Source organism: Eschrichtius robustus, chromosome 6, assembly GCF_028021215.1.
Source record: "Eschrichtius robustus isolate mEscRob2 chromosome 6, mEscRob2.pri, whole genome shotgun sequence".
NCBI lineage: Eukaryota > Metazoa > Chordata > Mammalia > Artiodactyla > Eschrichtiidae > Eschrichtius > Eschrichtius robustus.
This window is the reverse complement of record NC_090829.1, coordinates 137946517-137969645: the sequence shown is the minus strand read 5'-3', so window position 1 is coordinate 137969645 and position 23129 is coordinate 137946517. Positions and strand designations below refer to the sequence as shown.

General features: G+C 41.4%; 1 protein-coding gene across 11 annotated transcripts in view; it reads left to right on the top strand.

Moving 5' to 3' along the window:
- SETD4 (SET domain containing 4) overlaps nt 1-23129 on the top strand; it is a 423911-nt gene that overhangs the window by 296016 nt on the left and 104766 nt on the right. The window contains exon 16 of one of the 11 annotated variants that reach the window (XR_011074346.1): nt 11012-11048. The exons of the other annotated variants lie outside the window; for them this stretch is intronic. The gene's annotated coding sequence lies outside the window, so the exon portion shown is untranslated. Of the gene's footprint in view, nt 1-11011; nt 11049-23129 lie in introns of those variants that run through there. 11 annotated transcript variants of the gene reach the window in all.

The following is a 23129-nucleotide window of genomic DNA, read 5'->3' as shown; positions in this document are numbered from 1 at the left end:
GAACTAAGACTTTTTCTAGCTCAGCACAAGACTGTCTAATGTTTTTGTTCCAACAATTTCCTTATGTCTCGTATGTTTCCTTTGAGCCATGTCTGAGCTTCAGTCCTGCAGAAATGATTTCTCATCTGTTTCTTGTACTAGATAACACCATATTAGTCTTGAATAAATGTGACAAAGCTCTAGCCAAATTCATCATCCTAGTAGAAACCGATGCCCAGGATTTCAATCAAATGGAAAAAGAAGAGATAAATAGGCTACTCTGAATTTATTTATGAATTGTGTGCTCCCAAAGTTACAGCCTCTAAGGGCTGAAATAAAATAATGAGGCTACCATTTCTCTGTACCTAGGAATATGTCCAAGTCAGTTCTGGCTTCCCTAGACAATAGAGACAGGGGAAATCCCATAGGCAGAAAGGTCTTTTTCTCGTGTGGATCAGGAGGCAGGAATGTCATAGTAAATGACACCGCAGTTCACTTTGGCTCAAGCCCCAAAGTAGGAGTCATCCTTAATTCCTTTCTCTCAAAACCTACACTCAAACTGTTAGTGAGGCAAGAGCATCTCAATCTCTAAAACATCGTGACTCTGTATATGCTTCCTTATATCTCTACATTTACACCACCATCTCCTCACTTTCCCCCGAAGCTCCTGACTTCCACTCTTGCCCCACTAAAATCCATTCTATACGCAGCAGCTAAAATGATCCTTCAAATCCACAATCAGGTTCTATCATTTCATTGCTTAAAAACTTTCAACAATTTCCAACAACTTAAGAAAACAATCTGAATTTCCTACCCTGGCTTACAAGACCCCTTCCTTGGGGAGAGATTTATGAGATGCCCTTTTCAAAAGCAGCAGCCCTCACCAGGTTCTATCTCCTTATCTGGCTTGGCTTTTCCTCAGAGCACCTATTGCTACCTAACTGTATTCTGGGTACTAACATCATTATTTGTTTTTCTGTCTTGCCCACCAGAATATCATCTCCTTGTGGGCAGGGATTTTATTTTTTTAACATCTTTATTGGCGTATAATTGCTTTACAATGTTGTGTTAGTTTCTGCTGTATAACAAAGTGAATCAGCTATATGTATACATATATCCCCATATCCCCTCCCTCTTGTGTCTCCCTTCCACCCTCCCTATCCCACCCCTCTAGGTGGTCACAAAGCACCGAGCTGATCTCCCTGTGCTATGTGGCTGCTTCCCACTAGCTATCTAGTTTACATTTGGTAGTGTAAATATGTCAGTGCTACTCTCTTGCTTTGTCCCAGCTTACCCTTCTCCCCCCTACCCCATGTCCTCAAGTCCATTTTCTACGTCTGTGTCTTTATTCCTGTCCTGCCCCTAGATTCTTCAGAACCGTTTTTTTTTTTTTTAGATTCCATGTATATGTGTTAGCATACGGTATTTGTTTTTCTCTTTCTGACTTACTTCATTCTGTATGACAAACTCTAGGTCCATCCACCTCACTACAAATAACTCAATTTCGTTTCTTTTTATGGCTGAGTAATATTCCATTGTATATATGTGCCACATCTTTTTTATCCATTCATCCGTCAATGCACATTTAGCTTGCTTTCATGTCCTGGCTATTGTAAATAGTGCTGCAATGAAGATTGTGGTACATGACTCTATTTGAATTATTGTTTTCTCAGGGTATATGCCCAGTAGTGGGTTTGCTGGGTCATATGGTAGTTCTATTTTTAATTTTTTAAGGAACCTCCATACTGTTCTCCACAGTGGCTGTATCAATTTACATTCCCACCAACAGTGCAAGAGGGTACCCTTTTCTCCACACCCTCTCCAGCATTTATTGTTTCTAGATTTTTTGATGATGGGCATTCTGACTGGTGTGAGGTGATACCTCAACGTAGTGGGTTTTTTTTTACATCTTTATTGGAGTATAATTGCTTTACACTCAATGTAGTTTTGATTTGCATTTCTCTAATGATTAGTGATGTTGAGCATCCTTTCATGTGTTTGTTGGCAATCTGCATATCTTCTTTGGAGAAATGTCTATTTAGGTCTTCCACCCATTTTTGGATTGGGTTGTTTGTTTTTTTGATATCGAGCTGCATGAGCTGCTTGTATATTTTGGAGACTAATCCGTTGTCAGTTGCTTCGTTTGCAAATATTTTCTCCCATTCTGAGGGTTGTCTTTTCCTCTTGTTTATGGTTTCCTTTGCTGTGCAAAAGCTTTTAAGTTTCATTAGGTCCCATTTGTTTATTTTTGTTTTTATTTCCATCTCTCAAGGAGGTGAGTCAGAAAGGATCTTGCTGTGATTTATGTCATAGTGTGTTCCGCGTATGTTTTCCTCTAAGAGTTTTATAGTGTCTGGCCTTACATTTAGGTCTCTAACCCATTTTTAATTTATTTTTGTGTATGGTGTTAGGAAGTGTTCTAATTTCATTCTTTTACATGTAGCTGTCCAGTTTTCCCAGCATCACTTATTGAAAAGGCTGTCTTTTCTCCACTGTATACTCTTGCCTTCTTTATCAAAGGTAAGGTGACCATGTATATGTGGGTTTATCTCTGGGCTTTCTATCCTGTTCCATTGATCTATATTTCTGTTGTTGTGCCAGTACCATACTGTCTTGATTACTGTGGCTTTGTAGTATAGTCTGAAGTCAGGGAGCCTTATTCCTCTAGCTCCGTTTTTCTTTCTCAAGATTGCTTTGGCTATTCGGGGTCTTTTGTGTTTCCATACAAATTGTGAAATTTTTTGTTCTAGTTCTGTGAAAAATGCCATTGGTAGTTTGATATGGATTGCATTGAAGCTGTAGATTGCTTTGGGTAGTAGAGTCATTTTCACAATGTTGATTCTTCCAATCCAAGAACATGGTATATCTCTCCATCTGTTTGTATCGTCTTTAATTTCTTTCATCAGTGTCTTATAGTTTTCTGCATACAGGTCTTTTGTCTCCTTAGGTAGGTTTGTTCCTAGGTATTTTATTCTTTTTGTTGCAATGGTAAAGGGGAGTGTTTCCTTAATTTCTCTTTCAGATTTCTCACCATTAGTGTATAGGAATGCAAGGGATTTCTGTGCATTAATTTTGTATCCTGCTACTTTGCCAAATTCATTGATTAGCTCTAGTAGTTTTCTGGTAGCATCTTTAGGATTCTCTATGTATAGTATCATGTCATCTGAAAACGGTGACAGTTTTACTTCTTTTCTGATTTGGATTCCTTTTATTTCTTTTTCTTCTCTGATTGCTATGGCTAAAACTTCCAAAACTATGTGGAATAATAGTGGTGAGAGTGGGCAACCTTGTCTTGCCCTGATCTTAGAGGAAATGGTTTCAATTTTTCCCTATTGGGAATGATGTTGGCTGTGGGTTTGTCATATATGGCCTTTATTATGTTGAGTTAGGCTCCCTCTATGTCCACTTTCTGAAGAGTTTTTATCATAAATTGGTGTTGAATTTTGTCAAAAGCTTTTTCTGCATCTATTGAGATGATCATATGGTTTTTCTCCTTCAGTTTGTTAATATGGGGTATCACATTGATTGATTTGCATATATTGAAGAATCCTTGCATTGCTGGGATAAACCCCACTTGATCATGGTGTATGATCCTTTTAATGTGCTGTTGGATTCTGTTTGCTAGTATTATGTTAAGGATTTTTACATCTATGTTCATCAGTGATATTGGCCTGTAGTTTTCTTTTTTGTGCATCTTTGTCTGGTTTTGGTATCAGGGTGATGGTGAACTCATAGAATGAGTCTGGGAGTGTTTCTTCCTCTGCTATATTTTCAAAGAGTTTGAGAAGGATAGGTGTTAGCTCTTCCCTAATGTTTGATAGAATTCACCTGTGAAGCCATCTGGTCCTGGACTTTTGTTTGTTGGAAGATTTTTAATCACAGTTTCAATTTCAGTGATTGTGGTTTGTGAGTTCATATTTTCTATTTCTTCTTGGTTCAGTCTTGGAAGGTTGTATATTTTTAAGAATTTGTCCATTTTTTTCCCCAGTTGTCCATTTTATTAACATTTAGTTGCTTGCAGTAGTTTCTCATGATCCTTTGTATTTCTTCAGTGTCAGTTGTTACTTCTCCTTTTTCTTTTCTAATTCTGTTGATTTGAGTCTTCTCCCTTTTTTTGTTGATGAGTCTGGCTAATGGTTTATGAATTTTATCTTCTCAAGTAACCAACTTTTAGTTTTATTGATCTTTGCTATAGTTTCCTTCATTTCTTTTTCATTTATTTCTGATCTGATCTTTATGATTTCTTTGTTTCTGCTAACCTTGGGGTTTTTTTTTTTTTTTTTGTTCTTCTTTCTCTAAGTGCTTTAGGTGTAAGGTTAAGTTGTTTATTTGAGATTTTTCTTGTTTTTTGAGGTAGGATTGTATTGCTTTAAACTTCCCTCTTAGAACTGCTTTTGCTGCCTCCCATAGGTTTTGGGTCATCATGTTTTCATTGTCATTTGTTTCTAGGTATTTTTTGATTTCCTCTTTGATTTCTTCAGTGATCTCTTGATTATTTAGTAGTGTATTGTTTAGCCTCAGTGTGTTTGTATATTTTCCAGTTTGTTTTTTCCTGTAATTGACATCTAGTCTCATAGCGTTGTGGTCGGAAATGATACTTGATACGATTTCAATTTTCTTAAATTTACCAAGGCTTGATTTGTGACCCAAGATATGATCTATTCTGGAGAATGTTCCACGTGCACTTGGGAAGAAAGTGTATTTTGTTGTTTTTGGATGGAATGTCCTATAAATGTCAATTAAGTCCCTCTGGTCTAATGTGTCATTTATAGCTTGTGTTTCCTTATTTATTTTCTTTTTTTTTTCTTATTTATTTTCATTTTGGATGATCTGTCCATTGGTGAAAGTGGGATGTTAAAGTTCCCTACTGTGATTGTGTTACTGTCGATTTCCCCTTTCATGGCTGTTAGCATTTGCCTTATGTATTGCGGTGCTCCTATGCTGGGTGCATAAACATTTACAATTGTTATATCTTTTTCTTGGATTGATCCCTTGATCATTATGTAGTGTCCTTCTTTGTCTCTTGTAATAGTCTTTATTTTAAAGTCTATTTTGTCTGATATGAGAATTGATACTCCAGCTTTCCTTTGATTTCCATTTGCATGGATATCTTTTTCCATCCCCTCACTTTTAGTCTGTATGTGTCCCTAGATCTGAAGTGGGTCTCTTGTAGACAGCATATATACGGGTCTTGTTTTTGTATCCATTCAGCCAGTCTGTGTCCTTTGGTTGGAGCATTTAATCCATTTACATTTAAGGTAATTATTGATCTGTATTGTTCCTATTACCATTTTCTTCATTATTTTAGGTTTGTTTTTGTAGGTCTTTTCCTTCTCCTGTGTTTCCCACCTAGAGAAGTTCCTTTAGTATTTGTTGTAAAGCTGGTTTGCTGGTGCTGAATTCTCTTAACTTTTGTTTGTCTGTAAAGGTTTTAATTTCTCCATCAAATCTGAATGAGATCCCTGCTGTGTAGTGTAATCTTGGTTGTAGGTTTTTCCCTTTCATGACTTTAAATATGTCCTGCCACTGCCTTCTGGATTGCAGAGTTTCTGCTGAGAAATCAGCTGTTAACCTTATGGGGATTCCCTTGTATATTTTTTGTTGCTTTTTCCTTGCTGCTTTTAGTATTTTTTGTTTGTATGTAATTTTTGATAGTTTGATTAATATGTGTCTTGGCGTGTTTCTCCTTGGATTTATCCTGTATGGGACTCTCTGTGCTTCCTGGACTTGATTGACTTTCCTTTCCCATCTTAGGGAAGTTTTCACCTATAATTGCTTCAAATATTTTCTCAGACCCTTTCTTTTTCTCTTCTTCTTCTGGGACCCCTATAATTCGAATGTTGTTATGTTTAATGTTTCCCAGAGGTCTCTGAGACTGTCCTCGATTCTTTTCTATCTTTTTTCTTTATTCTGCTCTGCAGCAGTTATTTCCACTCTTCTGTCTTCCAGGTCACTTATCAGTTCTTGTGTCTCAGTTATTCTGCTATTGATTCCTTCTAGAGAATTTTTTATTTCTTTTTTTGTGTTGTTCATCATTGTTTATTTGCTCTTTAGTTCTTCTAGTTCCTTGTTAAACGTTTCTTGTAGTTTCTCCATTTTTCTTCTGAGATTTTGGATCATCTTTACTATCATTACTCTGATTTCGTGTTCAGGTAGACTGCCTATTTCCTCTTCATTTGTTTGGTCTGGTGGGTTTTTCCCTTGCTCCTTCACCTGCTGCATATTTCTCTCTCTTCTCATTTTGTTGAACTTACGTGTTTGGGGTCTCCTTCTGCAGGCTGCAGGTTCATAGTTCCTGTTGTTTTTGGTGTCTGCCCCCAGTGGCTGAGGTTGGTTCAGTGGGTTGTATAGGCTTCCTGGTGGGGGGGACTGGTGCCGTGTTCTGGTGGATGAGGCTGGATCTTGTCCTTCTGGTGGGCAGGGCCACGTCTGGTGCTGTGTTTTGGGGTGTCTGTGACCTTATTATGACTTTAGGCAGCCTCTCTGCTAATGGATGTGGTTGTGTTCCTGTCTTGCTGGTTGTTTGGCATGGGGCGTCCAGCACTGGAGCTTGCTGGATGTTGCGTGGATCTGGGTCTTAGTGTTGAGACGGAGATCTCTGGGAGAGCTCTTGCTGATTGATATTATATGGGGCCGGGAGGTCTCTGGTGGTCCAATGTCCTGGACTCGGCTCTCCCACCTCAGAGGCTCAGGCCTGACACCCGGCTAGAGCACCAAGACCCTGCTAGCTACATGGCTAGGAAGAAAAGGAAGAAAAAAAAAAATAAAGAAAAAAAATACTAACAGGCAGAACCCTAGGACAAATGGTAAAATCAAAACTAAACAGATAAATCACATAAAGAAACATACGCACACACGTATAAAGAATAAACAAACAAACAACAACAACAAAAAACAAACATATAGAACCCTAGTACAAATGGTAAAAGCAAACCTAAACGGACAAAATCACACAAAGAAACATGCACATGCACACTCACAAAAAGAGAAAAAAGGAAAAAAAAAATAGCAACCAAACCAATAAACAAATCCACCAATGATAACAAGTACTAAAAAGTAAACTAAGATAAACATAAAACCGAAACCAAATTAGACACAGAAAGCAAACCTCAAGTCTACAGTTGCTCCCCATGTCCACTGTCTCAATTTTGGGAACATTCATTGTCTATTCAGGTATTCCATACATGCAGCGTTTATCAAGTTGATTGTGGAGATTTAATCCGCTGTTCCTGAGGCTGCTGGGAGAGATTTCCCTTTCTCTTCTTTGTTCGCACAGCTCCTGGGGTTCAGCTTTGGATTTGGCCCCACCTCTGCGTGTAGGTCGTCCTCAGGAGTCTGTTTCCTGCCCAGACAGGAGGGGATTAAAGCAGCTGCTGATTAGTGCTGTCTCGCTCACTCAGGCTGGAGAGTGGGAGGGGTACAGTAATCATAATTGGGATATGGGGTGAGCCTGAGGTGGCAGAGGCCAGCATGATGTTGCAACAGCCTGTGGCGAGCCATGTGTTCTGCATGCGAAGTTGTCCATAGATCACGGGCCCCTGGCCGTGGCGGGCTGCACAGGCTCCCAGGGGGGTGTGGACAGTGACCTGTGCTTGCACACAGGATTCTTGGTGGCAGCAACAGTGTTAGTGGTCCATGCCCATCTCTGGGGTCTGAGATGATAGCTGCGGGTCATGCCTGTCTCTGGAGCTCGCTTAGGTGGTGCTCTGCCGTCTGTGGGCACAAGAAGCAGGAAGCCCCTCTCCTCGTGCACCCCAAAACAATGGTCTCTTGCCTCTCTGGCTGGTCCAGACTTTTTCCCGGACTCCCTCCTACTAGATGTGGTGCACTAGCCCCCTTCAGGCTGTCTTCACGCAGCCAACCCCAGTCCTCTCCATGGGGTCTGATCTCCGAAGCCCGAGCCTCGGCTCGCAGCCCCCACCCGCCCCGGCGGGTGATCAGACAAGCCTCTCAGGCTGGTGAGTGCTGTTTGGCACCGAGCCTCTGTGTGAGAATCTCTCCACTTTGCGCTCTGCACCCCCGTCACTGTGCTTTCCTCTGTGGCTCTGAAGCTTCCTCCCACCTGCCCTCCATCCCCGCCAATGAAGGGGCTCCCTAGTGTGTGGAAACTTCTCCTCCTTCACAGCTCCCTCTCAGAGGTGCAGGTCCTATCCCTATTCTTTTGTCTCTGTTTTTTCTTTTTTCTTTTGCGCTACCCAGGTACGTGGGGATTTTCTTGCCTTTTGGGAAGTCTGAGGTCTTCTGCCAGCATTCAGTAGGTGTTCTGTAGGAATTGTTCCACGTGTAGATGTATTTTTGATGTACTTGTGGGGAGGAAAGTGATCTCCATGTCTTACTCCTCCGCCATCTTGAAGGCCTCCGTGGGCAGGGATTTTGAAGATCTTGTTTAGTGTTGCATATGCAGCATCTACAAGAGTGACTGGTGCAAAACCGGCACTTCATGGATGCTTGTTAAATGAATGAACGAAACAAGCAAATAGATGGGACTGAGTCTACTTTGTGTCCCTTCCTGAGGAAATTTTCCCTTAAGCAAAAGGAAAAGTGGCATAAGGCAGTCACAGTCTAGCTGTTGCTATTGTGAGTTTGTTGCTTTCTGGTTATCTGTCTTGATGTTTGGAGAACCCAGAGATATGAGGCTTAGCGTGTTTTCCACTGAGTTTATGGAATGATAATTAACCCAGACGCCCTTTTGGTTGTGCTACCTAGCAATCAATGCAGGACCGTGCCTCCTGGCTGGTACCTGCTGGGCACAGGGGCTCATTTCCCTCTGAGGAGCTGCTAACTGGAGCTGTTTGTCCCTCAACGGGTGCTAAACCCTCATTAGCAGCTTGTAAACTTTTTCCTGCTCGTCAAGACTGGCTCTTTGTAAACAGTGGGGGCATTTACTAAGTCTTTCTGAGAAATGAGCCAAATTTTTGGAAATGTGCATATAGAAAGGGTCTGGAATAAGAGTTGACTTATAATAATGCCAGTGGTATGTTTCTTTGTAGACAGAATCACAGGCTTCACTTATGTGTTTCAGAAACATTTTTCTTTCTTTTTTTTTTTCTCCCCACGAATTATCTCAAACCTCTACTTTTATTTACTCCTCTTGTGCATAGGGAGCCAGTGAGGGTGCTTCCTTTCAGGACTGGGGTCAAAGGATACCTGATCAAGGGGCAGAACCATTGTACTTAAGTTTAAAAACTTTGAATTGGAGGGTAACATACATGCACCTAAGGGTACAGCTTGATGAAATTTCATATTCAATTGTTGATGGACATTTGGATAGTTTCTAGTCTGGCTGTTAGGAATAGAAGATCTGCTTTCTTTCTTCTTTCTCCTTCCCTCCCTCCCTTCCTTCCTTCCTTTCTCCCTCCCTTCTTTCCTTCCTTCCTTCCTTTCTTCCTTCCTCCCCTCCCTTCTTCCCCACTACCTTCATCCTTCTTCATCTCCCTCTTCCTCCTTTTCTTCTTCTTCTCCTCATTCAAAATGGAGACTAAGTACTAGAAAAAGCTCCACAGAGATACATTATTGTGGTGATCCCATTCTGAGGGTAAACCTGGATCATGTGGTCAGAGGATCTTCATTCAGCATTTACCTAAACTGCTGATTCTCCTCTGAGACAACCTGGTGCCTTCCTGGCTGGACCCAAGCATCCTTTTGATATTCCCTTTCCCATTTACCAAGACACGAAGGAGTGCTTGCAATCAGAATTCGAGTAAGGGTTGAGCCAGCTGGGCAGTTGCTCAGGGCACTGAGCCGTACAATGAATTTGAATATCTCTGTAAATCGTTCACCAGTTAACTCAGGTTTCCTTATCCTGCAACTAACACAACCAAGGAAGTCTAACTTGGGCCACCAAAGATAGTATCCTCCAGTGGAAATAACAAAAAAAAAAAAAACCCCAAACCACTCCCCACTTGCCCAGACCTCTACCTGTGGAGAATTATTGCCATAGAAACATGAAGTCATAGATTCTGAAATTCTGAACCCAAACAATGCATTCTGCAGTGCCAGTTACCAGGAACGATCAGTTTATTTGTTCTATACATTTAAAACCCTTTATATGCCTCCCAAAGATCTACCTGGTTAGTAAGGTAGAATAATGAGTGGTGTTTTGCCATCATTTCTTTTAGGATATGGATGTTGCTCTGGACTGGGGAAGTGAATTGGTTTCTGTATATAATGCAATTTTTATTAATATAAATAAATGTTGTTCCCACTAAAAAAAGTAGAACAGATACTTAATACTGTTGAAAGGGGCCAGATTATTGCCTGGCTGGAAGTACCCATGTGCTTAATCTGGCCTTGGCTGTGAATTTGGCCCCCTCTGCTCTAGAACCCCAGACAGCCTGAGGGAGGTGGGAGGGGGAGAGGCTAGCCCAAAAGTCAAAGGGCTGGAGCTGAGTCCCCATGTGAACTGATTGTGTGGCCTTTGGTGAATAATTTGATCATCCTGGTCCTTAGTTTCCCCATCCAGAAAACGAGAGGGTTAGACAAGATGACTCTGAGTTTCCTTCCAGCTTTGACAGCCTGTGTAATGGTGTGAACTGGGCTGTGTATCAATTGTATCTTGCCCTGAATGAATAAAGGACTTTACAAAGTGCTGTAAATGCCCAGTGACCCAGCCCTAATGAATGAACTATTGTAACGTGATTGTTCTTCACCATTTTTTCTCTGAGTTGTCAAAATGCCTCACTGTGCGAAATAAGGAAGTTGGTGTTAACTACAGAAGTTTGATGCATAGTTCTTTTTTTTTTTAAACATCTTTATTGGTGACACATAATTTTTAATAAACTATGTGATTGTCAAAGTCCTCCTTGTTAACCAGCTGGCCTCCTGAGTGCTGTGGGGAGAATCACAAAAGAAGTGAATCCTGTGCCCCTCCCCTTGGAGCCTGCGGAGTTGCCCCTGCGAGAAGCAGCTTCATCACAAGTGTGCATCTGTCCTTATGACTTTTGGTTTCAAGTCCATATTTGACCCTGCTTGCATTTTTTTCCCCTGTCTGTGAACATATTAATACCTGTGGCTCATCTTTCTTGACTGTCAGGCACAGAAGCTTCTCAGCAGACATCGGAGTGACCTCTTCCTCTCTGAAGTGCCGTCAGGTCTTATAGCCTCTCACTGTGAATTTTATATTTGTCAATTGCCTCTTTTTGTATTAGTGTTCTATGGCTGCTGTAACAAATTGCCACAAATTTAGTGGCTTAAAACACAAGAATTTGTTATCTTACAGTTCTGGAGGTCAGGAGTCTGATCTGGTCTCACTGGGCTAAAATCAAGGTTTTGTGTTTCTTTCTGAAGGCTTTGGGGAAGAATTCATTTCCTTGCCTTCTCCACTCTCTAAAGGCCACCCACAATCCTTGGCTCATGGTCCCTTCCTTTATCTTCAAGCCATCAATGTTGCACCTCCCTGACCCCCCTCCCAAAGTCATATCGCCCTCTGCCCGTAACTTCCAGGAAAGTTTCTCTGCTTTTAAGGATTCATGTGATTGGTTGGGTCAACCCAGATAATCCAGGTTAGTAATCTTCCCATCTCAAATTCCTTAATTTATTCATATCTACAAAGTGCCTTTTGTCATGTAGGTTCCACAGGTTCTGCAGATTAGGTCTGGGACATTGTTGAGGAGGGGATTATTCTGCTGATCATGGTACTTTATGTCAGATGATTCAGAACATCATCTTCAAGTCTGGGGTTGCCATGGATTGGGGTCACCCAGAGGTCGACTCTGAGCAGACACTAGCATGCAGATCGTTTGCTAAGGAGGATCCTTGGAAGCAACACCTATGGCAGGGAGGGAGGGGGAGGAAGCAGGAGTGAACAGGGCAGAGGCTGAATTACAGCTTCAGTCAACCCTGCAGGGGACTCTGGAGCTAGAATGATTGAAGCTGTGATGGTCTTAGAGTAAAGAAACTTGCTCATGGCAGCCCAGTTAGTAAATGGTAGAGACAGTATTCCACTTCATTTTGTTTACATATAAACCTACATTCTTATCCATTGTACCTAATGCAGTCAACCTCCAGGACAGGGGTTTGTAAACTTTTTCTGTAAAGGGCCTGATAATATATATTTTGGGCTTCATTTGCCATATGGTCTCAGTCTCAACTACTCAACTCTGCCCTTGTGGTGCCGTAGATAATACATAAAAGGATGACAGTACCATGTTCCAATAGAACTTTACTTACAAAAACAGGTGGCTGGTTGGACTTGGCCCACAGGCTACAGGTTACCAATCCCTGCTCTAGGAAGTCCTCAGGTTGAGCAGGTACCACAGACTGAGTGGTTCTCACACTTGATCATGTATCACAGCGACCTGGAAGACTCATCAGAACACATGTGACTTAACCCCACCTCCAGAATTTTGACTCAGCAGGTCTGGGGTGGAACGCTAGAATTTGTAGTTTCAACAAGTTCCCAGGTGGAGCTGATTCTGCTGGTCCAGAGACCACACTTAGAGAACCACTGGCTTAGGTTAACACTCATGAATGAAAGTCAATGATGCTCTCCTCAAAGGAAAGTCTTGGCATCATCCTTCAACAAAACAGCAATGCACAATTATCTTCTGAGTGTGTAACTAAAGGGCACACTGCTTAAATGGATTCCTTTCTTCAAGTCTCTGGCACAGGAGGAGCCAATGCTTTCTTAAATTCTAATCCACTGCATGAATTAGTGCTTGAATTTCTAGCAGGGCCAGTCCTCCAGGAATGCAAAATCCTTTTTTTTTGAAATGCAAATACCCTGGATGAAGAGAAACAACTTGAAGGGGAGAAGAGGACTATATGTATATATGTATATACGGTTTGGAGTTGAGAGACCACTTCCTAGTTTAGTGGTCATGGGCAGGCTTTTTCCTTTCTGAACTATTACTTCCTAATCAGTATAATGGGAATGATATTATTTCATAGGTGGTTATATAAATCAAATATAATCTAATGAGATAATGCATCTAAAAACAGCCTTAATATTCATATATTAGTTTAAACTGGTTTTATTAAATTTTTTTTCCTCCTCTGTGTCAGGAAGGCTGGAGATGACAGGAGACAGTAGTATCTTAGAGGGAGAGGGTGCTATGTCAGTGAGGGTAAGGGCAAAAGCAGGATGGGCAGGGAGGTTTCTGAGGACAAACTACTTATTTTATAATATCTAAAAAATCACATGTAATAATATCGAGGCTAGCCTTTGTTTAAGACAAACTAGGTGTATCAGTTAGCCTTTGCTGCATAACAAACAGCTCCAAAATCAAATGGCTTAAAACAACAACCATTTATCTAGCTCATGATTCTGTTAGGTGGCTCTTTTGGTCTCTTCTGAGCTTGGCTGGTCTTGGCTGGCCTTATGAATCTGTGGTCATTTGGTAGGTGAGCAAGGTGGTAGCTGGTCCCAGATAGCCTCGTTTGCATGTTTCGTTGGCTAGAGGGTGGGGTGATGAGGGGACTATACCAAAAGTCTCTCATCTTCCAATAGGCTAGCAGGGTCTGCTCATGTGGTGGCAGTTCTTAAAACAGCAAGCAAAAGCTACAAAGCCTTTAGAGGACTTAGCTTAGAAGTGGCCCAATATCACATCTGCTGCCTTCTGCTTGTTAAAGCAAGTCACATGGCCAGATTAAAGGGGCAGGGAAATAGCCTCCACCCCTTGACCGGAATGGCTAGAACCACTGAAATCTACCATACCAGATACAAACTTTTCCAAGTACTTAGTCTGGTTTTATCATTTATTGCTTCAGTTTTTGTTGTTTGAATTTAAAAACTCAAAACGAGATCAGAATCACCTTGCACACCCCATGCATGCCAATATTCTTATTCTGATTTATAAAAGAAAGTATATAAAAACCACAAAGAATTTATACAATTCTTAACCAGGCAATATGAATGACCCTTTGTAACTCAGGTAGAAGAGAAGAGCATTTTAGGTAGTTAGAATTTCAAAGAATTTGAAAACAAAAATCATTTTTATCTTAGTTAAAATTTTTTGTTGTTGTATGTAGGGAAAATATACAGAAAACTGCCTTAAGAGCTGTGGGTGGAAAAAAGGGCAAATAAAATTAACTACATATAAATGTTCCTTGAGCTAGTTCTGAAACATGAAGAATAAAAACAAAACACTAGTATGAATATTTGACTGGTGGGTTAATCCAGAGATCTATCTCTAATATACATGATCTTCAAGGAATTTCCTAACTCCATGACTCTATGCTTTACACGTTGGAGTTGAAAGATCTTTAGGCAACTGTGGTCCAGAGAGATGCCGAATTGTCTTGGGAAACCCAGCTAGTCATTGGCAGAGTCGGGACTAGGGCCTACATAACCAAGTTGCAAATCCAAGCTTTTTCCACCATTCCGTACTGTTTCCATCATAGATGCTCTGTTCAGAGGCCTCTACCACCAGGGCATATACTCACTGAGCTGAGAGAGGAAGTCAGTTGGAGTGCTGCAAAATATTAGTCATTCCCATCGGAATGGGAAGTCGAGTGGGTGAGGGCATTGTTGTTCTTCCTGTTTGAAGAACAGCTGCTGTGTCTTTCAAGGCATTTTTGAGGATGTGTTAATATTGCTGCTTTTCTAGCTTTTGGTTGGGCAGGTCTGCACTACCTACTAAGTAGGTGACTACATTTTCCTTGGTGGAAAGTGCATTAGGTAATGACATTTTCCCTATGCACTCATCAACAACACTGTCTCTGTCCAAGACACGGCTGTAAGTTCGCTCATGTTCTGTCTGTGGGGCATGGTCACACCTCTCCCAGTCACCTCATGTTGATTTTAAGCTACTGAAACTACTCTTTGTGTTGCTGGGTGACTATTAACCATATTTGACAAAAAGAATGTTTTCCATGTTCTGGTAAGGAAATCCTCTGTCAAGATAAACAACCCTTTCCCTCTTCTCCTCCAATTCGGGCCTTGCCAGAAAGGTCTAAATAGGTCCTCTGTAGTCATTTTCTTTTCAATATTTCACACGGGAGTTCAGTAAGAAACTCCAAGCCAGAAAAGTTAACTTTTGCTGAAAGACCACAGAACCCAAGGACTAAAGAGCTATTTTAGGTTTGGGTGTCCTGCCCCAAGCCCCTTTTAGACATTTTGTATCCAGGGAAATGTCCTTTCTCTCTCCCCTCCTTTTCTATCATTTTCTTATGAAATTAATAAACATGCTTACTTCTTGGATTTTTGTGAATATGATTTTCTACCAAAACATTTACTTCTTCCATTTTTCTATCCTAAACTACTTTATGAAGTATTGGGTTTACCAATGAGCTGAAATCTACATTTAATCCTTTATGATGATACTTAATCCTGAACGATGTTTGGAGACCACTGACTGAGATAGAGCTTTTTGTTACAGCAAATAGATGTTGTTGCCCCTGGGGGAGGGGGGGGGGCGGGTAGAGCTGCCCCGTGTTGCTGCTGGTAGATGAGCTATAACTCCATATACTGATGGTGCTTCAACTAACATGAAAACTAGTTCAGGGCTCATTGATGCATATATGAGCTACCATTCTCATTCCATTTTTTCCCCTCCCTTCACCGCTTCCACTTTTTGTGACTTCTTTTCTTCTTCACAATGGCCACTGATGTTAATTTTTTTCTTTGAGGCATACCTGTATAACAATTGAGGGGGTGGTGAGATGGGGGTGTGTGATGGGCGTAGGGTGCAGACAGTGTTTTGCCTCAAGGTCCACACATCTGAAGAGTGGTCCTTCCCTCAGATTCTTGCCTTCTGGAGAGGACTGAATTCTCTGTTGCCCTAGCTAGGTGTGCACAGTGAGTTCTATAGTTGAAGTTTGACTTAGAAGCTAAGGGTGGCTGCAGAAAGTTGCCTGAGCTCCATCAGGAAGTGAGTTTCACTTCCGGGTCAGGAGTATCATGAAGCCTTAGGGCCCTGTAGCGTTTCCCTTTGTGACTCTGCACGTCTTAGGGGGTGGAGCCTGGGGGCTCCAGCAGCCTGAATTGGCTCTCTGCCCTGATCTCATAGTATTTGTTGTGACCCATTTTGTGTTTCCCTAAGGCCCAGGACAGCATGGAATTCTGAGTTATTGTCCTGACTGCCCACGGACACACCGTGACAATGTGGGTGACAATAGGAGGAAACTCAGCAGTTGAAAACTGCTTTGAGTTTTCCTTGACAATAAACACCAAGGGAATGGGGTGCATTATGTTAAGACTGGAGGAGGAGGGGAAGTGGCCCTATTATCTCTCCCTGCATCACATAGTCATTCTTTCATTTAATGAATGTGACTGAGGACTTTCTCTGTAACAGGAACTGTGGTGAGTGGATGAATTGGCTTCAAGCCTGGAGGCATCTTCCTTCTACATGGTCTTCACAACAGCTCAATTTATATGTGTGTGTGTGTGTGTCTGTGTGTGTGTGTGTGTGTACACACATGCTCACATACATATGCGCACCTAATTTATTACCATTGTCATAATTATTTGCATCTCTCTTCTACATCCCCAACACCTTACTTTTAGGCCATGATCACATTATACTTGGTACTAACCTAGAATGTTTAAATACATTTCTAGTAGCCACCCCTCCCTTTCCCCATCACTCTCCCTTTACCAATTGCATCAGTTTAATCTTTCATTAAGACAGTGATGTATGCTTGGAAGATCATGGGAATGAGAGCAGTGAGAAGTTTTAGGACCCTGGGGTTATGATCTCTGCTCTGTCTCAGTTACTTTACCTATAAAATATAGGATTAACAGGGTGGGAGGATTAGATGACCTTTAATTTCCCTTCCTGTACTGAATTTCAATGACTCCACACTGAAACTTTCCCCCACGACTTTCAACAGCCTGCTATTGCCTGGAAGACATGATGCAAGCCCATTTGTTGACTATTCACCACCCTCTCAGTAGGGCCCAGGTCCGTTGCATAGCCCAGCCACCTCCTGTACATGGGGCTTCCTGGACAGCCAGGTTCACTGGTCTACTGGCTTTTCTCCATTTTCCTTCCTCTCTCTATTTGCTCATGAGTTTTTCTCTTTACAGTGCCACATCTGCGCCTGGACCTTATCCGTCCTTCCAAGGCTATGTCCTCCAGGAAGCCTTCTCTCTTTTTATTCAGTTGACTGAACTGTCCTTTCTCTGAAATCCCATCTTGCAGAGACTGAATGTTTCATGTGGCATACATACAAACACACATGCATACACATACATACATGTATGTATGTATATGCATGTATATATCCATATCTCTCTATATTTTTATTGTAAATTTTATCCCCATGCCATTTTTATATCTAGAGTGTATGACATGAAAAATAGTTCAAAAATGGGTATTCACCATCTCTTCCTTGCTTAGAAAAATTGCTGGAAGAATTCTGTGTGTTCCAGGTCAGCACACAAAGCTGTTTTGTACAGAATGTGAGTGTTGGGAGAGGGAAAAGATCTTTATTGAATTATTTTAGAAAGTTACGTATGGAAGAGAATACAATTGATCGAGAAGATTGGAAGGCTTATTTTCCCACTATAAAATGTAAGCTCCATGAGATCAGGAACTTTGCTTGACTTGCTTTCCAGTTTATCCTTGTTCTTGAAATGCTTGGCACACATACTTTTTGAAAGAATGAATGACAATGGACCATACTGGGTAGCCTGGGATGGTGGCGGCAGGGAGAGGTTCTGGAAGTTTGGACAGAGGCGGGAGATACTGCTGTGCATGGGAGCTTTTAAGAAAGATGTGAAAACAAGATTTCAGATTTTGCTGTGAGTTGTGAACAGATCCTTCATTGGCTTTTTTTTTAGTAGTAAAGATTAAAAAGATCTTGATAAAGATTTCTTAAAGGTTGCATTGACATTTCACTGAATGGGGTCGCATCCTGTAATCCCTTGCAAGGCTGCCATGCATATATTAAGTTCTGTCTGTTTGTTGGATAAATGGATCACCTTCCATTCTTCCCTGAAGTAGAGTGTGCTATGTGAAACATGGTTTACTTTACATGTGGTGCCAGGTTCCATATGGCCGTAGACGGATTTCGCTGGGCAGCAGCCTTGAGTGTGTTTGTAGTCGATTAAAGGGAGGCTAAAGGGGGAGTTTCTATGAATGTGTACGTAGTAACTGTGACTAATGAAAACCCAACTTAGACTAGCTTAGGCCAAAAGGAAAAAAATTGTTAACATGGTTGTTGAGATGTCTTATGGTACCAAAGATAAGAACTGGGCAGGGTCTCAGGAGTGACCTTCAGAGATTATCTTTTCCTTTTCCACCTGGGTTTGCCCCCCTTTCTCTCCATCCCTCCCTGGACTGGATTTTCTTCTCTTGGTTTCTTTGATGCACACAGTGGGAAATAGGAGAAAGTGGTCTCTCTTTCTCAGTTTTAAATTTCCCAGGGTACCATTCCAATTGGCTTGAAAGTTGACCACCGAAGGGCATCATCTTCATAGTTCCTTCTCCAGCAGCCACGTGGTTGGAGTGGGGGAAGGGAGGAGAGTTCCCAGAAAGGAGGTGCAGGTCCCCACAGGAAGGGGTGTGAGATGAGTGGACAGAACAGGAAGGGTTCACTTTCACTGCCGTGGCAGAAACACTTTACCATGTAGGCTCAGCCATGGGAAGTCGGTGGGGTCATCTCCTAGAGGAATGAGTTAATTCCAAGGTGCTGTGGCTCAATGGCTATTTTGGATAGTGTCAGTCACTCGTTCTATTGTATCCAGTCACTGAGTTCTGTTGGAATAAGTGAGTCCCAGAAGGTTCAGTCCACACCTTGTGGGGGACCCTAGGAAGCAAGAGAATCTCACCTGATAAAAACTTAGTGATCTGCAATTTGTAAAAAAAAAAAAAATGAGAACGTGCATAACAATGAAGGTGATTTTTTTCTTGTGTTTCAGTCAAGGAATCAGAATTTAAGAGGTCCAAAATATTGTGTATAATAAAGTAACTATTTCAATGTAAAAAATGACCAGATGTACACACAAAGGACTACTCTCTAGATGAAGGAGAAATGTTATCTTTTGTCCCTTATTCGTTCGTACGTTCATTCGTTTTGCAAACTTTTGTCGAGTACCGGCCATGGTAGGTTTTGGGGGTCCAGTGGTGAATAAGACAATTGTAGGCTCTGCCCTCCAGGAGCTTATAGTTCAGTGGGGAGTAGAGATATTGAGACAGTGCCAGGTGTGATGCATACTTTGAACAAGAAAATAGAGGGAGCGTGGGAGCCTCTAACGCGATCAGATGGAGGAGTTCTAGTCAAACATCTTGGGGAAAATGGCCTTTAATTTGAAGGCTGCATTTGGGGATTGGAGGCAGCATATAAAGCAGAGGAAGGTTCCAGGGAGTGGGGGTGGTGTGTTCCAGCCTCAAAGGATGCATGTAGCCCCTTTGAGAGTTGAAAAAAGTTCAGTTGGTGGCAGTGGGGAGAGGAAGGGAGGGAGGGTGGGTGGGATCGAGGCTGTGTGTAAAGATTTGGGCTTTATCCAAAAGGAACTGGGAAACTGTTGAAGAAAGCTGTATTATGTGAATACTATGGATACTGGGATATTAGTTCTCTACGGCTGCTGTAATAAGTTGCCACACACTTGGTGGATTTAACAACACAGTTCTAGAGGTTACAAGTCCAAATTGGGTCTCACTGGACTAAAATCAAGGTGTTGGTGCGCTGTGTTCCTTCAGCTCTAAGGAAGAATCCTTTTTCTTGCCGTTTTCAGCTTTTAGAGGCTGCCTGCATTCCTTAGCTTGTGTGCCCCTTTCACTAGGATGTGGACATTTTGGGGGGCCATGTTTCTTCCGACCACAGATATAAAGCCTGGAGGTGACACGATTTGATTGGTCTACACTCTATGAGGACAGGAACCACGGCTCTTTTGCTCACCAATGTATACCCTCTGCTTGATCGGCACTGTGCCTGGCACATAATAAATAATTTGCAGATTATTTGCTGAATCAATGAGGAAAAAGATATTTAATAACTTCTAGCTGCAGAGAGAAGAGTGGGTTGAATTGGGGCAAGAGTGGATGCAGAGAGTCCAGTTAGAAAGTTATTGTTGAAAAAGGATCAAAGTTGCCAGGACAAGGTGGTATCAGTGATTGGATTTGAGAGGCATTTAGAAGACAGTCAACAAGACTTGGAGGTCCATTACATATGAGGCTGGGTGATGCTTAGATGTTTAGCTTGGGCATGGAGGAAGGTGCTAGTGCCCTTAACCAACACAGGGAATCTGGAGGACAAGCAGGATCACATGAGCTGATAACCACAGATTGGTACAGACGGACTTTGACTACCTGAGGTTGAGATAACTGTGTCCATCCCTAACAGGCAGAGGCATATATGAGTCTGTGGCTTAGGAGAGAGGTGGAAGCTGGAGTTTAAGATCCGGAAGTCATCCCAGCATCTCAGTAGTTGTTCGTAGAAGCCACGGACTTAGATGTTGTCACGTAGAGGAAAATGGTAGATGGGGAAGGGAAGAGAGCCCAGACTAAGTCCCGAAACACCGTTTCACAAAATCTGTTTCTCATTCCAATATCACTGCTCTATGTGGTTGACAGTCTCAGGAAAGGGTCATTGTTTGTGTTAAGTGTTTCCCCTCTTGCGCTGTTTTTTCTTCTTTTAAATTAATTAATTAATTAATTTTAACGTCTTTATTGGAGTATAATTGCTTTACAATGGTGTATTAGTTTCTGCTTTATAACAAAGTGAATCAGCTATACATATATCCCCATATCTCCTCCATCTTGCGTCTCCCTCCTACCCTCCCTATCCCACCCCTCTAGGTGGTCACAAAGCACCAAGCTGATCTCCCTGTGCTATGTGGCTGCTTCCCACTAGTTATCGGTTTTACGTTTGGTAGTGTATATATGTCCATGCCACTCTCTCACTTCGTCCCAGCTTCCCTTTCCCCTTCCCCGTGTCCTCAAGTCCATTCTCTAGTAGGTCTGCATCTTTATTCCCGTCCTGCCCCTAGGTTCTTCAGAACCTTTTAAGATTCCATATATATGTGTTAGCATATGGTATTTGTTTTTCTCTTTCTGACTTACTTCACTCTGTATGACAGACTCTAGGTCCATCCACCTCACTACAAATAACTCAATTTCGTTTCTTTTTATGGCTGAGTAATATTCCATTGTATATATGTGCCACATCTTCTTTATCCATTCATCTGTCATTGGACACTTAGGTTGCTTCCAGGTCCTGGCTATTGTAAATAGAGCTGCAATGAATATTGTGGTACATGACTCTGTTTGAATTATGGTCTTCTCAGGGTATATGCCCAGTAGTGGGATTGCTGGGTCGTATGGTAGTTCTATTTGTAGTTTTTTCAGGAACCTCCATACTGTTCTCCATAGTGGCTGTATCAATTTACATTCCCACCAACAATGCAAGAGGGTTCCCTTTTCTCCACACCCTCTCCAGCATTTATTGTTTCTAGATTTTTTGATGATGGCCATTCTGACCGGTGTGAGGTGATACCTCATTGTAGTTTTGATTTGCATTTCTCTAATGATTAGTGATGTTGAGCATCCTTTCATGTGTTTGTTGGCAATCTGTATATTTGCTTTGGAGAAATGTCTATTTAGGTCTTCTGCCCATTTTGGATTGGGTTGTTTGTTTTTTTGATATTGAGCTGCATGAGCTGCTTGTAAATTTTGGAGATTAATCCTATGTAATTTGCTTCATTTGCAAATATTTTCTCCCATTCTGAGGGTTGTCTTTTTGTCTTGTTTATGGTTTCCTTTGCTGTGTAAAATCTTTGAAGTTTCATTAGGTCCCATTTGTTTATTTTTGTTTTTATTTCCATTTCTCTAAGAGGTGAGTCAAAAAGGATCTTGCTGTGATGTATGTCATAGAATGTTCTGCCTATGTTTTCCTCTAAGAGTTTTATAGTGTCTGGCCTTACATTTAGGTCTCTAATCCATTTTGAGTTTATTTTTGTGTATGGTGTTAGGGAGTGTTCTAATCTCATTCTTTTACATGTAGCTCTCCAGTTTTCCCAGCACCACTTATTGAAGAGGCCGTCTTTTCTCCGTTGTATATTCTTGCCTCCTTTATCAAAAATAAGATGACCATATGTGCGTGAGTTTATCTCTGGGCTTTCTATCCTGTTCCATTGATCTATATTTCTGTATTTGTGCCAGTACCATACTGTCTTGATTACTGTAGCTTTGTAGTATATTCTGAAGTCAGGGAGCCTGATTCCTCCAGCTCCGTTTTTTCTTGGGCTGTTTTTATGAATATTTCTTATTAGGATGAACCCTGGGGTGTTGGCATGGAATATGGAAATCACATATTTTTGGAAAACCCACTTAGTGATTGCTTGCACTGAAGTCCTTTGTAAGAGATTTGGAATTTGGGTCTAGTTATGTGTGTACTTATAAACTTTGAATGGAGGGTATGGTAGATGCCTCAAAAGGCAGTAATGTCTAAACAGGTATTCTCAGGGTTGGAGGACTATATCCATCCTCACTTTCTTTCCTTGTTTACCTGCTTACCATGAATGATTGGACTTAGCTGGAAACCAGGGTCTGCGTATCCTGAGAACCCAGGTCAAGAAAGACTACTGGCCCTTAAAGTAACAGTTTTGAAGGATGGAAAGGGCCAGGAAATTACCGGAATCCCATGACTTTACCCTGGGAAACTGGTTGAAGACCAGTTACCAAATCTAAATGGAAAAAAAAAAGATGGGATGTTCAGGGAACTTGCACTGAAGAGTATAGTTTGGAGTGGACAACCTTAGAATATCTGTTCCTGGAGTTTTAAAGATTGAGAGAGGCTCAGGATACATCAAGTTTTTTGAGACCCTAAGTGAAAAAACAAAACAAAACAAAACAAAAACAACAACAACAACAAGGGGAAGAAAGGCCGAAACAGCATTGCAAATATTCCAGAATACCTAACTTTACATTTTAACAAACAAGTTCTTTATAACCCAAACACAAAGCCCACAGTGCTGTATGTTTGTGTTAGGCACAAGATATTTATAAGTTTTATAAAAACTAATTCACTGTGTACCACAGGGGGGTAGCCTGATAACGCAACATGAGATCAAAGTTGTGTGATGAATGTCATCATCTTTCAACCTTGTGTGTCATCTCTATATGTCATATATGTATCTTGAAAGTCCAAATTTGAGACCCTGTGGTTGTGAGGCCAAGGTCAAATGGCCCTTTGGTGATAGGGCTTTGTACATCTTATCCATTATTTAAAACCCAACTAAAGTGTTCTTCCCGTCTCTTCAACGTTAA